We start from the raw sequence: 15,633 nt of genomic DNA, 5'->3' as shown, positions 1-15,633 counted from the left end.
ACACTAGACCGTTAACATTGTAACAAACCTGTATAAAACTACTGAACACTAGACCGTTAACATTGTAACAAACCTGCATCAAACTACTGAACACTAGACCGTTAACATTGTAACAAACCTGTATAAAACTACTGAACACTAGACCGTTAACATTGTAACAAACCTGCATAAAATTACTGAACACTAGACCGTTAACATTGTAACAAACCTGTATAAAACTACTGAACACTAGACCGTTAACATTGTAACAAACCTGTATAAAACTACTGAACACTAGACCGTTAACATTGTAACAAACCTGTATAAAACTACTGAACACTAGACCGTTAACATTGTAACAAACCTGTATAAAACTACTGAACACTAGACCGTTAACATTGTAACAAACCTGTATAAAACTACTGAACACTAGACCGTTAACATTGTAACAAACCTGTATAAAACTACTGAACACTAGACCGTTAACATTGTAACATTGTAAAAACTAACCTGCATCAAACTGTACTACTGAACACTAGACCGTTAACATTGTAACAAACCTGTATAAAACTACTGAACACTAGACCGTTAACATCGTAACAAACCTGTATAAAACTACTGAACACTAGACCGTTAACATCGTAACAAACTGCTTCAAATTACTGAACACTAGACCGTTAACATTGTAACAAACCTGCATCAAAATACCAAACACTAGAGACGTTAACATTGTAACAAACCTGCATCAAACTACTGAACACTAGACCGTTAACATTGTAACAAACCTGCATCAAAACTACCAAACACTAGACCGTTAACATTGTAACAAACCTGTATAAAACTACTGAACACTAGAGCGTTAACATTGTAACAAACCTGTATAAAACTACTGAACACTAGACCGTTAACATTGTAACAAAACCTGTATCAAACTAACTGAACACTAGACCGTTAACATTGTAACAAACCTGTATCAAACTACTGAACACTAGAGCCGTTAACATTGTAACAAACCTGTATAAAAACTACTGAACACTAGAGACGTTAACATTGTAACAAACCTGTATAAAACTACTGAACACTAGACCGTTAACATTGTAACAAACCTGCATCAAACTACTGAAACACTAGACCGTTAACATTGTAACAAACCTGCATCAAACTACTGAACACTAGAGCGTTAACATTGTAACAAACCTGTATAAAACTACTGAACACTAGACCGTTAACATGTAACAAACCTGTATAAAACTACTGAACACTAGACCGTTAACATTGTAACAAACCTGTATAAAACTACTGAACACTAAACCTGTATAAAACTACATTGTAACAAACCTGTATAAAACTACTGAACACTAGACCGTTAACATTGTAACAAACCTGTATAAAAACTACTGAACACTAGAGCGTTAACATTGTAACAAACCTGTATAAAACTACTGAACACTAGACCGTTAACATTGTAACAAACCTGTATAAAAACTACTGAACACTAGAGCGTTAACATTGTAACAAACCTGTATAAAACTACTGAACACTAGAGCGTTAACATTGTAACAAACCTGTATAAAACTACTGAACACTAGAGCGTTAACATTGTAACAAACCTGTATAAAACTACTGAACACTAGAGCGTTAACATTGTAACAAACCTGTATCAAACTAACTGAACACTAGAGCGTTAACATTGTAACAAACCTGTATAAAACTACTGAACACTAAACTAGAGCGTTAACATTGTAACAAACCTGTATAAAACTACTGAACACTAGAACGTTAACATTGTAACAAACCTGTATCAAACTACTGAACACTAGAGCGTTAACATTGTAACAAACCTGTATAAAACTACTGAACACTAGACCGTTAACATTGTAACAAACCTGTATAAAAACTACTGAACACTAGACCGTTAACATTGTAACAAACCTGTATCAAACTACTGAACACTAGAGCGTTAACATTGTAACAAACCTGTATCAAACTACTGAACACTAGAGCGTTAACATTGTAACAAACCTGTATAAAACTACTGAACACTAGAGCGTTAACATTGTAACAAACCTGTATCAAACTACTGAACACTAGACGTTAACATCGTAACAAACCTGTATCAAACTACTGAACACTAGAGCGTTAACATTGTAACAAACCTGTATAAAACTACTGAACACTAGACCGTTAACATTGTAACAAACCTGTATCAAACTACTGAACACTAGAGCGTTAACATTGTAACAAACCTGTATAAAACTACTGAACACTAGAGCGTTAACATTGTAACAAACCTGTATAAAACTACTGAACACTAGACCGTTAACATTGTAACAAACCTGTATAAAACTACTGAACACTAGACCGTTAACATTGTAACAAACCTGTATAAAACTACTGAACACTAGAGCGTTAACATCGTAACAAACCTGTATCAAACTACTGAACACTAGACCGTTAACATTGTAACAAACCTGTATCAAACTACCAAACACTAGACCGTTAACATTGTAACAAACCTGCATCAAACTACTGAACACTAGAGCGTTAACATTGTAACAAACCTGTATAAAACTACTGAACACTAGACCGTTAACATCGTAACAAACCTGTATAAAACTACTGAACACTAGACCGTTAACATTGTAACAAACCTGTATAAAACTACTGAACACTAGAGCGTTAACATCGTAACAAACCTGTATAAAACTACTGAACACTAGACCGTTAACATTGTAACAAACCTGTATCAAACTACTGAACACTAGAGCGTTAACATTGTAACAAACCTGTATAAAACTACTGAACACTAGACCGTTAACATTGTAACAAACCTGTATAAAACTACTGAACACTAGACCGTTAACATCGTAACAAACCTGTATAAAACTACTGAACACTAGACCGTTAACATCGTAACAAACCTGTATAAAACTACTGAACACTAGAGCGTTAACATTGTAACAAACCTGTATAAAACTACTGAACACTAGACCGTTAACATTGTAACAAACCTGTAATCAAACTACTGAACACTAGAGCGTTAACATTGTAACAAACCTGTATAAAACTACTGAACACTAGACCGTTAACATCGTAACAAACCTGTATAAAACTACTGAACACTAGACCGTTAACATCGTAACAAACCTGTATAAAAACTACTGAACACTAGAGCGTTAACATCGTAACAAACCTGTATAAAACTACTGAACACTAGAGCGTTAACATCGTAACAAACCTGTATCAAACTACTGAACACTAGAGCGTTAACATTGTAACAAACCTGTATAAAACTACTGAACACTAGACCGTTAACATCGTAACAAACCTGTATAAAACTACTGAACACTAGACCGTTAACATCGTAACAAACCTGTATAAAACTACTGAACACTAGAGCGTTAACATCGTAACAAACCTGTATCAAACTACTGAACACTAGACCGTTAACATCGTAACAAACCTGTATAAAACTACTGAACACTAGACCGTTAACATCGTAACAAACCTGTATAAAACTACTGAACACTAGAGCGTTAACATCGTAACAAACCTGTATAAAAACTACTGAACACTAGAGCGTTAACATTGTAACAAACCTGTATAAAACTACTGAACACTAGAGCGTTGACATCGTAACAAACCTGTATAAAACTACTGAACACTAGAGCGTTAACATCGTAACAAACCTGTATAAAACTACTGAACACTAGAGCGTTAACATCGTAACAAACCTGTATAAAACTACTGAACACTAGACCGTTAACATTGTAACAAACCTGTATAAAACTACTGAACACTAGAGCGTTAACATCGTAACAAACCTGTATAAAACTACTGAACACTAGAGCGTTAACATCGTAACAAACCTGTATAAAACTACTGAACACTAGAGCGTTAACATCGTAACAAACCTGTATAAAACTACTGAACACTAGACCGTTAACATTGTAACAAACCTGTATCAAACTACTGAACACTAGACCGTTAACATTGTAACAAACCTGTATAAAACTACTGAACACTAGAGCGTTAACATTGTAACAAACCTGTATAAAACTACTGAACACTAGAGCGTTAACATTGTAACAAACCTGTATAAAACTACTGAACACTAGACCGTTAACATTGTAACAAACCTGTATAAAACTACTGAACACTAGACCGTTAACATTGTAACAAACCTGTATAAAACTACTGAACACTAGACCGTTAACATCGTAACAAACCTGTATAAAACTACTGAACACTAGAGCGTTAACATTGTAACAAACCTGTATAAAACTACTGAACACTAGACCGTTAACATTGTAACGAACCTGTATCAAACTACTGAACACTAGAGCGTTAACATCGTAACAAACCTGTATCAAATTCGAATCCTTTCTCGCGAAAGGTGTGACATGAACCACCAGCTCGCCCATGCTGCTCCAGGACCAGAACCTTGTGTCCAGCCCGGGATAATAGTGACGCCACACCCAGTCCTCCGAACCCACTCCCTATCACTATATCGTCAATGTCTTCAGGGATCTTGGCAACGCTGAACTCTGGAACGAAAAGGGATTTAAGTATATTATTATTATTTATCCACCATTCACTCGAAAATACAAGCTCATAAATTTTCGCTAGATTTATCTGAAATTATTTACAAATCCATTGGTTAAGATATCTATCACTATTACTAGAAGGAACGTAAATAAACACAGCTTTTAATTGGAACTTTAATAAGATATTGCAGTTACATTGATGTTTCCGAATATCGGACCGTTCCCCGACAATTGCCAAACGACGTTTTTAAACTTCACACATTGATTTAGTTTATAAGATAAACGTCTCTTTGACAACTAGGGTCTTTTAAGGACTGCCTCTCGTGTGTCCAATGTGTTGCGGTGCGTGTTTTGGGAGGCTGTGGTATATTCGTGTTGTTTCTCTTTGTAAAAGTGGAACTGTTTCCCTTTCACAGTGCTATATCACTAAAACATGTCGCCGAAGACACCAAACAAGCACATCCCATCCGGGCACATTATACTGAACGCTAGGCAGGAGCACAAACTACCATGTAATAGACTATAGCGTGTTTCGGTACAGAACCCAGAGCCTTCTTCACAAGAGCGAGCGCTCAACTGAAGGCCAAAAGTGAGGCGGTGTCAAGGATTTGATTGTTTGTTTGTTTGATTATTTTAAGGTCCTATTGACAGCAATGGTCATGTAAGGACTGCCTCCAATGTATGCAGTGTGTATGAAGTGCGAGATGTGGTTTTGGGAGAATGCATTAGTGGAACTGTTGCCCTCTTTATAGTGCTATATCACAGAAGCATGCCGCCGGAGACACCAAGCAACACACCCCACCAAATCACATTAAACTGATAACGGGCGAACCAGTCGTCCCACTCCCTGTTTGGTGAGCGCTAAGCAGGAGCAGAAACTAACACTATTATAGACTTTGGTGTGTCTCGGCCATGGGGACAGAATCCAGATCCGTTCTCACAGGGGCGAACGCTCAACTCAAGGCAAAAAGGAGTGCCAAGGCAGGCATTAGGGTGTCAAGGGAGACGTTATGATAAGAAATGATAATATTGGCCTTTTACGATATCATACAATATTGGCAGCAGGTTCAATACCAGCTGCAGTTTAAATATTGACAATTTTTCAACCTACTTTAACGTCAATGTTTTGGAATTTTCTTTACATTTTTAAATGATTTCAGAGGTATATCTGTACTTCGCCATTTGAAAACTGCAAGTTTATATGTCATTGAAGTTCAACGAGCCATCGACAGCCAGGGTAATTTTGTTTGTTTGTTTGTTTGTTTGATTAATTAACGTCCTATTAACAGCTATGGTCATGTAAGGACGGCCTCCCATGTATGCGGTGTGTTGCGTGTATGTTGTGCGAGGTGCGTGTTTTGGGAGACTGTGGTATATTCATGTAGTGTCTTCTTGTATAGTGGAACTGTTGCCCTTTTTATAGTGCTATATCACTGAAGCATGCCGCCGAAGACACCAAGCAACACACCCCACCCGGTCACATTATACTGACAACGGGCCAACCAGTCGTCCCACTCCCTGTATGCTGAGCGCTAAGCAGGAGTAGAAACTACCACTTTTAAAGACTTTGGTGTGTCTCGGCTAGGGGACAGAACCCAGAGCCTTCCTCACAGGGGCGAACGCTCAACTCAAGGCCAAAAGTTAGGCGGTGCCAAGGGAGGCATTAGGAAAGATAAAGTCAGTTAGGAAGAAGAGAAAAGATAAGATCCTAAATTTAGTCGCCTTTTACGATCATGCAATAGGGGCAGCAGGTACAATTCTAATGCCCTACCTGCAGGGCCAGCCAGGGTAATTTAGGGCCAAACTTGGATAGTCGGTATTCTGACTAAGGTATATTTGTTGGTAATTGGGAGTGATTCAAATTGGACATTTCTAGCTCTCCAATTCAAGAAAGGAAATGGCACAAATATTGTCTGCCGATCTTGATGTTTCTGCGATTCAGGTTATCTTCGACAATACGGTCAAGTCCTAATGATGACATACATGTATCATATATCTGTATCGTGAAACAGAAAACGCATTAAACTGAAGAATGCAGATACAGGACTACTATTGTTATGTTAGGTTAACCGCCTTTTGCAACGTGTATTGTCTATGTCGACACACAAGTGTAGTTACAAATCTCGGTGAAAATGACAATAATCAATTTCACATCTATATATATTGTACGTCCACTGGTTAGATAACTGACCGAAATAGACACATAAATCGTTAATGAGGTATATAAGTATATGGAACAAAGTGTCGAGTATTCCTGTTTCAGCGTCTACTCACCATTCAATAGACTCTTTCTCCATAGTATGGTTCCACAACTCGTGGTGCATCGTTCTGACTACAAAGTTTTTGTTTTGTTTTTTTCTGTACGGAATATTGAATGGATTTGCTGTTGATTTGTTTGAATAAATCTTATGAACAACGAGCTATTTTGTTTGTTTAATTTTGTTAGATTATTTAGCGTAATGTCATGTCTTCTTTTATAGCGTTATATCACTGAATAATGCCGCCGATGACACCGAGGAACACACTCCCATTGGTTACATTATACTGACAACGGACGAACCAGTCGTCCCACTGTCTTAATGCTGAGCGCTAAGCAGGAGCAGAAACTACCACTTTTATAGATTTTAGTGTGACTCGGCCAGGGCACATGTTCCAGGGACGAGCGCTCAACAGAAGGTCAAAAGTATGGTGGTATCAAGGAGACGTAAGGAAGAAGGTAGTTCATAATGAAAAAGAGAAGAAAAGATATCATCCTAAATTTAGTCGCCTTTTCCGATCATGAAATAGGTACAGCAGGTACAATTCTGAGGCCCTACCTAGCTTCAGGGCAACGAGCTACTATCCCGTATACGTTGCTTGTTTTGATTACTTGTGGTTCGTTTCGAAGTCTTTGTGGTTATAGTTCGAACTCCGTTTGAATCATTCAGATTTTTTATGTTTATTAGTCCTTTAAATTTTGGTTCCGCTGTGTGGTTCTTGAGCAGTTGTTAATATTTTGACACAGATTTTGTATTTTGTATCGCATATTACCTTGCAATGAAGTTGCCCCGATTAACATCTATTAAATTGAAGTACTCAACGTGTGTGACTTAGTTCTTTAATGAACCACTTTATTGGTCAAGCGTTTCTGACTTTGAGGTCTGTTCCTCTGTTGAAGTCCCATGTATGGGGGCATTGGGGTCAAATAAACAATAACGGAATTGATTTTACAATGACTGGCCTCGGTACAAACAAACTTGACTGATAATCTGTCCTGTACATTGCACCCCATGGGTTACATATGGGTATAGAATGCCTTATATATGTAGATATCATGTCAATACATTAATCGAATATATATATGTATATATACAGGTCAGGTTCAGTGGGGTCAAACGAATATGTTTCAAGCAATTGGATCAGATGTAAATACCCAATTAAGTTTACAGACACAGAACTGGATTCAAAATAATGAAGTATTATATTGACTTACATCTGCATGTTTCGTAAGCGATAACATATTAATATCACCTTACATGAAAATGAAGAGCATGTCAATGCACACATTGAATTAATGTAGTTATACACATGTTGCTTAAGTAGGAGAAATCGTGACACGAATTTAAAGTTTATACAAACACACCAACTATATATAAACCGTAGTGGCTATAATACAATATCTACATTAAGAACATTTCACGAAGATGACAAGTGTTTTAAATGTAAATTTACCATTTAAAAAAGTAAGTCTAAAATATTTCACAAATGATCACTACCGTACATTATGTCTCCAATTGTGCCATGCGAGTCAAGAATACACGAACATGTTTACAAGCAAAATGGCTTGATCTGTCCGTAACAACATCGTCGATGGTTGTAGGGGGCTTCTAGCATCCCATAATGTTACAGGTACAGTTTCAGAAGTAGTTCTTTAAACTTACATGCCTACCATCTTTCAATGTGGAAAAAGTATACAAACGCACCATTTACAATGGCCGAACCGCGACTGCCTAACCCGAGTGATCAAGAGCTTACATACGGGCCATCGAAAGTCATTTAAGGTTGTTTAACTTTGTTTCGCAATCGATGCAAAAATCTATAAAAGTTTAAAGTTTAATAGTGATAAAGGAATATTATTTCGATGCCAAGATATGATAATTTGAGATTTTTTTCAAAAAGTTTTACCAAAGTAACTTTAATCTAGGGCCATTGAATAATTATCAGATGTATGTGTATTATGGAATGGGTGAAGATAGTTTAAACTGATTGGATTGCTTCTTGTCACTTTATTGACTCACTGATTAGTCCCATGCGCATTTATTTATTATGGTTTGAAGAACTCATTTTATATTGGAGAGAATAAAGAAAACGTGTACAATGAATTTGTAGTGTTTTACTTTTGTTTGTATCTAACCGCATTTATTATTAAAAAATTATCACATGTAGGTCTAGGCACAATAGTTAATTTTTGTTATAGTCTTCAACAAGATTGAACAAAATTCTTGTGTTCAATATGCACATCGACCTTGAATGAAATCAATATACAAAAACAAAATTTGTATTCAAGTATCATTACATGTAAAAATTTCAGTTTTTTCTACTTTTCAGTTTCATGATTTCAGACCTATTGAACCCCTGTATTTGATATGCCCTTTAATACAAGCATACTACATGTACCAGTACTTACAAAGATCTAGATTCTAAAACTACTTTAGTTAGTATATGGCCAATGTCATTTACTTCAGTTACTTATATAGCATGTTAGTTTAAGTCCAATATTCAGTCGTAAGCCATTTTAAATGACAATTAAGATGATGTACAAAGTGTTTCGCCCACTATTTGACGTCTGCGGACTTGAATGATAGTTATAAAGTAATTTCATCAGAACAAACGTGTGAACGCCCTACATCCCATAATGTTACAGGTACAGTTTCAGAAGTAGTTCTTTATACTTAAGCGACTGGGGACGAGCATGTGAGTTATTGTTAAAGTGATAACGTCGGGCTAGCGATGGCTAAAGTCGGTAAAAATGGTTGTGAATCTGTATCACTGCATAATGTCTTATGAAATAGAAAATAAAATCTCTCGCAAAATATGTCGGAGATACCGAAGGAAATTATATTTTATGTATATGAATCTATAACGTCTCCTCCCGGAGACTATGTCCTTGGTCTACATTTCCACGCTGGTCTCGCTTTCAATGCTTTCAACTTTTCCTTTACTTTTAATGGTCAGAACTGGGAAACGTAAGCAAGGAACTGGCGTTGTATTAATATGTGAGAACATTTGGAAGGCCAAAGATGTACGACTTATAGTCTGGTTTTCTTTGCTAACGACTATTCTCTTTAATATAATTGTTGGTTTTATTTCATTTTTTTGTAACCTACATAGTTTTGTATAATTTCTTACTTAGTAACCGACTTATATCTTAGAATAGCATTATATTCAGCACGCGTCGTGCAAAAGTTTGGACAGTGTACAAACAAGTGCTTTCGGATTAAAACTACTTAACATTTTCAAACTGTAATTCCATAAATGTTTATTTCTATTACCCATGCCACCACGTGTTATTTGTTATGGTATTTTCTCGTCATCATCGGCATGAAATAGTTTACGTATACATTGAATTACTATATCTTGGGTATCTACACACAAAGACATATATATTTATGTAAACAAGATTGCTTGATACAATAATTCTTGTGTTCAAAGTACAATATATTTGGTAAATAATATACAAATAATAAGTTTCATTTTCAAGGTATAATTAGTATTCATTTACATTAGTTAGTATACAGTCTCCATCCTACTTTAGTTTAGTATACAGGTGGTCACTCTACTTTAGTTAGTATACAAGTGTCATTCTACTTTAGTTTTAGTATACAGTGTCATTATACTTCAGTTTAGTATACAGTGTCAATACATACTTTTGTTTAGTATACACAGTGTCATTCTACTTTAGTTAGTATAACAGTGTCATTCTAACTTTAGTTATGTTTACAGTGGTCATTCTACTTTTAGTTTAGTTTACAGTGTGATTCTACTTTAGTTTAGTTTACAGTGTCTATTCTACTTTAGTGAGTTTTACTGTGTCATTCTACTTTTAGTTTAAGTTATACAGTTGTCATTCTACTGTAGTTTCAGTATACAAGTGTCCTTCCACTTTAGTCTTGTTTACAGTCGTTCTTTCTTACTTTAGTTTAGTTATACTGTGTACATTCTTACTTTAGTTTAGTATTCAGTGTCATTCTTCACTTTAGTTTAAGTTTACAGTTGTCATTACTAACCTTTTGATTAGTTTACAGTGTCATTCTACTTTAGTTTAGTATACAGTGTCTTCTCATACTTTTAGTTTAGTATACAGTGTCATTCTACTTTTGTTTAGTATACAGTGTCCAATTCATACTTTAGTTTAGTAGACCACCAGTGTTAATTCTACTTTTGTTAGTATACAGTGTCCATTACTTTACCTCTTTCTCGTTTACTAGTATCTTCTTCTTCAGTTTGTATATGTGTCATTCTACTTTAGTTTAGTATATCAGTAGTCATTCTTCTTGAGTTTAGTATTTACAGTGTTCATTCTCACTTTGTTAGTAGTTACAGTGTCATTCTTACTTTAGTTTAAGTATCACAGTGTCATTCTACTTTAGTTTAGTATACAGTGTTCAATTCTACTTTAGTTTAGTATACAGTGTCATTCTACTTTACGTTAGTATACAGTGTGTCATTCTTACTTCCCAGGGTCAGTTATACAGTGTCATCTCTACTTCAGTTTGTATATACAGTGTATTTCTATTTCAGTTAGTATACAGTGGTTCAGTTCTACTTTTGTTTAGTTACATCTGTCATTCTACTTTATTTTAGTATTTACAGTGTCATCTTCTTTAGTGTAGTATACAGTGTCATTCTACTTTAGTTTAGTATACAGTGTCATTCTAACTTAAGTTTAGTATTACCAGTGTCTTCTACTTTAGATTATTATAACTGTGTCATTCTACTTTTGTTAGTATCCAGTGTCTTTCTACTTCCGTTTTAGTATACAGTGTCATTTCTACTCTTAGTTTAAGTATACTGGTGTCTTTCTACTTTAGTTTAGTTTACTGTGTCATGTTACTTTAGTTCTAGTATACAGTGTCATTCTACTTTAGTTTAGTATACAGTGTACAATTTCTACTTTAGTTTAGTTTTCAGTGGTCAATTCTTACTTTAGTTAGTATTACAGTGTCTCATTCTACTTTTGTTTTGTATTTCAGGTGTCATTCTACTTTTAGTTTAGATATACAGTTGTCATTCTACTTTAGTTTATTATTACAGTGTATTTCTAATTTTAGTTAGTATACAGTGTCATTCTTACTTTAGTTAGGTATACATTCTACTTTAGTTAGTAGTATACAGTGTCATTCTACTTTAGTTAGTATACAGTATAGTTAGTATATAGTGATTAAATAAATACCTGTTAGACAGTACACATGTTCTAGATTTTACTCACTATATGTACATTATCAGCACACACGTGTCCTGTACATGTACTCACTATTTTTCAGTACATTCTTCCTGGCTCCTTTATCCGTATTGATGTCCACAATCGGCTTCACGTGTTTCTGAGAGAACGGATTTCTGCCACGCTCCTCTCGTCTGCCCTTCCCCCAGAGACAGAACCCCAGGGCAGCGGCTATACATACACACGACACACCCACGGGGTACAGTTTCAGACCCCACAGGTAAAACTGGACATCGCTTAGCGTGGTCATCGCTGCAGACGCCATCACAAACAGTTATATATGTGTAAGTCGATATTGTTGTCTCTGAACTTTGACCCCTGAGATCAACCTGCACACGTACAGTAGCGTGAATCGAGCCACTACTACATAATCATAGGCGATGATGTCATGCGTCTCCACGCTCACATGCTACCGCTGGAAATTTAATGCATGAATGGTTTGTTATAGTTCGTTATAGATGTAAGGAGTGCTGCGATGTTGGACTGTTCAAATAGCACACCACATGTTAAGTGTCGCAATAAACAGCTGGAGATATCGAGCTTTGCAACCGTAATATCTGGTATGGATTTCGAGAGTTTTAATGGACTATGATCGCCTAGTATTATTTAAACAGTTGCGTGTATGGTATTACTTATTTGAAATGTCCCTACCTCTGTCCCTATTGCATGATATTGTAAAAAACGACTGAATTTGTGATCTTGTCTTTTCCTTCTTTCACCCAACCTGCTGTCTCCGAGTGCCATCTATATTTTAGCCTTTAATTTGAGCGTTCGCCCTTGCGAGAAAGGCTTTGGATTCTGTGCCTTGGCTGTGACACACCATTGTCTATAAAAGTGGTAGTTACTGTTCCTGCTTAGCGTCCAGCATTAGTGAAGTGGGACGACTGGCTTGTTCGTTGTCAGTATAATAGGACCAGGAACATGCTTTCTAAACCAAACATTTTCGTCCCCAACCTTTCACCAACGAAGTGAGATACATTTCTACACTTGACGCGATGACATTTGAACTCGATGATATTTTATGCCACTCCTCATATAATAAAACAATTTACACGTGAAAATCGTATGTCTAAGCAATTCATGTTTCAGAACAAGAATATTGCGTCCCAATGAAAGAACAAAACTCAACTTCATGTAACATGAAAATGCCATACATCATTGTGGTATGATTCCGAAAGCGAAATATTCAGACAATGAGAGTCAGTATCCGGTATGATTAGATTTATGACTTTAACCCAATGAACAACACGTTCAGTACAATTACGTGTGTATGTTATAGGACTGTAATGTCGTATATACATGCGATGCGCTGACATATCGTAAGAGAAAATATAGTAATTATTTAACTACGATTAAATAATGGGGCAGAAATTTGTTTGTTTGATTAATTAACGTCCTATTAACAGCTATGGTCATGTAAGGACGGCCTCTCATGTATGCGATGTGTTGCGTGTGTGTTGTGCGAGATGTGTGTTATGGGAGAATGGATTATATTCATGTTGTGTCTTCTTGGAACTGTTGCCCTTTTTATAGTGCTGTATCACTGAAGCATGCCGCCGAAGACACCAAGCAACACACCCCACCCAGTCACATTATACTGACAACGGGCGAACCAGTCGTCCCACTCCCTGTATGCTGAGCGCTAAACAGGAGCAGAAACTACCACTTTTAATGTCTAGGCGAGGGGACAGAACCCAGAGCCTTCCTCACAGGCTTCGCTCATCCAAAAGCGAGGTAGTGTCAAGGTAAGAGTTGCCCTGCAGGTAGGGCGTTAAAATCTTACCTGATGTCCATATCTTACATGATCTTTAAAGTCGACTAAATTTAGGACATTATTGTTTTAATGCAACACGTAGCGCTTGTATCATAGCTATCTGGTATACTAAATGTGTAGGACTTGCCCTACAATGACATCTTGTGGGGACCTCTTGAACCGTTTCATTAATAAATTTCCATTCATGAAATTCCTTATTCATTGAATAATATTCCTTTGGACCAATCAGAATGTGGCCTTTCAATAACTGCATTACCTATGAAGCAGTCATGGGAAGACTACCTTTTAATTGGTAGAATATATTTGACACACAGCTCTATCTAGGTAGGGCGTTAAAATTGTACCTGCTGCCCCTATCGCATGATCGTAAAAGGCGAATAAATTTAGGATATTATCTTTTCTCTCCTTCCTAACTGACTTTATCTTTCCTAATGCCTCCTTTGGCACCGCCTCACTTTTGGCCTTGAGATGAGCGTTCGCCCCTGTGAGGAAGGCTCTGGGTTCTGTCCCCTGGCCGAGACACACCAAAGTCTGTAAAAGTGGTAGTTTCTACTCCCGCTTAGCGTTCAGCATACAGGGAGTTGGACGACTGGTTCGCCCGTTGTCAGTATAATGTGACCGGATGGGGTGTGTTACATTTTGTCTTCGGTGGCATTCTTCAGTGATATACATGTAACACTATAAAAAGGGCAACAGTTTCACTATACAAGAATACACAACAGGAACATACCGCAGTCTCCCAAGACACGCACCTCGCACGTCATACATGCTGCACACTGCATGCATGGGAGGCCGTGCTAACATGACCATAGCTGTTAATAGGACGTTAAAATAGTCAAACAAACAAACAGGTCTACCTTATACCAGTACTCCCTGACTGTCGTCTGTGTATACACACAATCTATGCACACTGATGACTCCTCTGTCTAACTAGGGCCCTGCAGGTAGGGCGTTAGAACTGTACCTGCTGCCCCTATTGCATGATCGTAAAATGCGACTAAATTTAGGATCTTATTTTTTCTGTCTTCCTAAATTACTTTATTCTTCCTAAAGTCTCCTTTGACACCGCCTCACTTTTGGCCTTGAGTTGAGCGTTCGCCCCTGTGAGGAAAGCTCTGGGTTCTGTCCCCTGGCCTAGACACAGCATAGTCTATAAAAGTGGTAGTAGTTTCTGTTCCTGCTTAGCGCTCACCTGTTGTCAGTATAATGTGACCGGTTGGGGTGTGTTGCTTGGTGTCATCGGCGGCATGCTTCAGTAATATAGCCCTTTAACAAGGGCAACAGATCCACTATACAAGAAGACACAACATAAATATACCGCAGCTCCCCAAAATATGCACCTCGCAATTCACAGACGCTACACACTGCATACATGAGAGGCCGTCCTTACATGACCATAGCTGTTAATTGGACGTTAATTAATCAAACAAACAAACAAACTGTCTAACTTACATAATTTCTGTTAATGATTATTCATATTGGGCCTACTCTCTAAGGCTTATAGACCTTTCTGTGATCAGTTGAATATTCTTGAAATAATTGATATTAAAGTCTTTATACTATTTAAATTATTTATTTTATATTTTTATATGCTCCAAAGGGAAGTTCGTTCGTGGGATTTTGGGAACGGGGTTTGTTCATGTTTAGTTTCAAATGCACCAATCTCTATCTTTGTCAAATCTGAAATGTACTGTTTGAAAATAAGTATAATGTTAAGGAGTATTAAGCTTTTTGAAAATGGGTAAAATACCAATTGGAAGCTTGAACTGTCGGGGTCTTGCAAGTGATTTGGTTAAGAGACGGGATATTTTTCATAGATGTCGATCAAAATATGATATTTCTATATTAGTAGA

The 15,633-nt window shown here is 36.8% G+C and overlaps 1 pseudogene; it reads right to left on the bottom strand.

Moving 5' to 3' along the window:
- Positions 1 to 13,071, bottom strand: part of LOC138330713 (all-trans-retinol 13,14-reductase-like) — a 40,786-nt pseudogene extending 27,715 nt beyond the window's left edge.
- Positions 13,072 to 15,633: the final 2,562 nt, after the last annotated feature.

Source organism: Argopecten irradians, chromosome 9 (genome assembly GCF_041381155.1).
Source record: "Argopecten irradians isolate NY chromosome 9, Ai_NY, whole genome shotgun sequence".
Classification (NCBI taxonomy): Eukaryota; Metazoa; Mollusca; class Bivalvia; order Pectinida; family Pectinidae; genus Argopecten; species Argopecten irradians.
Note: the sequence above shows the minus strand (reverse complement) of the source record. Positions and strands in the feature narration are given on the sequence as shown.